Below are 1,880 nucleotides of genomic sequence, written 5' to 3'. Positions count from 1 at the left end.
GGCTGGTTTGGCTCAGTGGATAGAGCGTCAGTCTGCATACTGAAGGGTTCAAGGTTCGATTCTGGTCAGGGGTATGTACCTTGGTTGCGGGCACATCCCTTGTAGGAGGTGTACAGAAGACAGCTGATCGATGTTTCCCTCTCATCGATGTTTCTGGCTCTCTATCCCTCTCCCTTCCTCTCTGTAAAAATCAATAAAATATATTTTTTTAAAAAAACATACCATTGGCCATTTAGTTAAAAAAAATGCAAGTGCTTGTGCACATACATCAGTTACTTTATGTGCAATAAAGGAATGGGAAAGGGGGAAAGGAAAGAATAGAGAACACTATACGGTAGCAGTCAGATGTGTTGAAACCGAATGCAGTTTTCTAACTGAGAATGTCTTCTTGGTCTGGAGGCTGTGCTGGAGTAAAGTGGCAGGTTCCCTTTTTAGTAGACACCCCCTGTCTGCTGCTGGAACACATCAATGGTATCTCCCCGCTCCGTTTCCAACTGTGCAGGTGTGTCTGCTTCATTGATTGGCTGCCCGTCAAGTCAGAATCTGATCTGCCTCATTGACATACCCTGTCGTTCACAATAGGGTTCAATTAATTTGCGAAGTGGTGTGTGCCTCTTCATCTTAAACTGCACCCCAGGGCCATCCTGCCCCGCCACCTACAAATTAATATGATGGTTGCTCTGTCTTGACTCCTTCCTTGGCTTTTTGTGGGCCATGGCGCAAGCCGGAGTCTCCTCAGCTGCCGCTTCAGGAAAGAGGTACCAGGTCCGCACCAAAGGGCACACAAGCAGCACCAGGAGTGGCCTGTTGTGACTCTTAATGTTTTCTCCTAAAGTACTTTTCTTATTTTCCCATGACAAAATGAGAAGGAATCTATAATTGTTATTTAACAGAGCATCTACCAAGTGCAAGGCACTATGCATGTATTATATGATTTAATTTGTCTCCTAGTAACCCTTTATAGTACCCTATTTTGAAAATGAGAACATTGAGGGACAAAAAAAATCTAAATAATATATCCAAGTTTACTCATAAGTTAAATAGAAAAATAATGTGATTTAAACTAAACCAGGTAAAGTCTCTGATTTTTCTAGTATAATTTTTTTAATATATTTTTTATTGATTAAGATATTACATATGTGTCCTTGTCCCCACGTTACCCTCTACCCCCTCCCCCTCCCCGCTCATGCCCTTACCCCCCCCCCATTGTCCGTGTCCATTGGTTAGGCCTATATGCTTGCATAAAAGTTCTTTGGTTGATCTTTCCCCCTTACCCCTCCCCTCCCCTACCTTCCCTCCAAGGCCCGACAGTCCAATCAATGCCTCTCCGTCTCTGTATCAGGCCTTGTTCATCAGTTTATGTTGTTCATTATATTCCACAAATGAGTGAGATCCTGTGGTATTTATCCACTCTCCAGTTCCATCCATGCTGTGGCAAATGGTAAGAGTTCCTTTTTTCTTCTTCCTCTTCTTAAAGAATACCTTTCAGCATTTCATATAATGCTGGTTTGGTGGTGATGAACTCCTTTAGCTTTTTCTTATCCGTGAAGCTCTTTATCTGACCTTCTATTCTGAATGATAGCTTTGCTGGATAAAGTAATCTTGGTTGTAGGTTCTTGGCATTCATCACTTTGAATATTTCTTGCCACTCTCTTCTGGCCTGCATGGTTTCTGTTGAGAAATCAGCTGACAGTCGTATGGGTACTCCCTTGTAGGTAACTGACTTTTTTTCTCTTGCTGCTTTTAAGATTCTCTCTTTATCTTTTGCTCTTGGCATTTTAATTATGATGTGTCTTGGTGTGGTCCTCTTTGGATTCCTTTTGTTTGGGGTTCTCTGCGCTTCCTGGACTTGTAAGTCCATTTCTTTCACCAGGTAGGGG

The 1,880-nt window shown here is 42.5% G+C and overlaps 1 pseudogene; it reads right to left on the bottom strand.

Moving 5' to 3' along the window:
• Positions 1-429: 429 nt before the first annotated feature.
• LOC132236508 (small ubiquitin-related modifier 2-like) lies at positions 430-716 on the bottom strand (annotated as a pseudogene).
• Positions 717-1,880: the final 1,164 nt, after the last annotated feature.

Source organism: Myotis daubentonii, chromosome 6, assembly GCF_963259705.1.
Source record: "Myotis daubentonii chromosome 6, mMyoDau2.1, whole genome shotgun sequence".
In the NCBI taxonomy this organism is placed as follows: Eukaryota; Metazoa; Chordata; class Mammalia; order Chiroptera; family Vespertilionidae; genus Myotis; species Myotis daubentonii.
The sequence above is the reverse complement of the archived record's forward strand: the minus strand, read 5'-3'. Positions and strand labels throughout refer to the sequence as shown.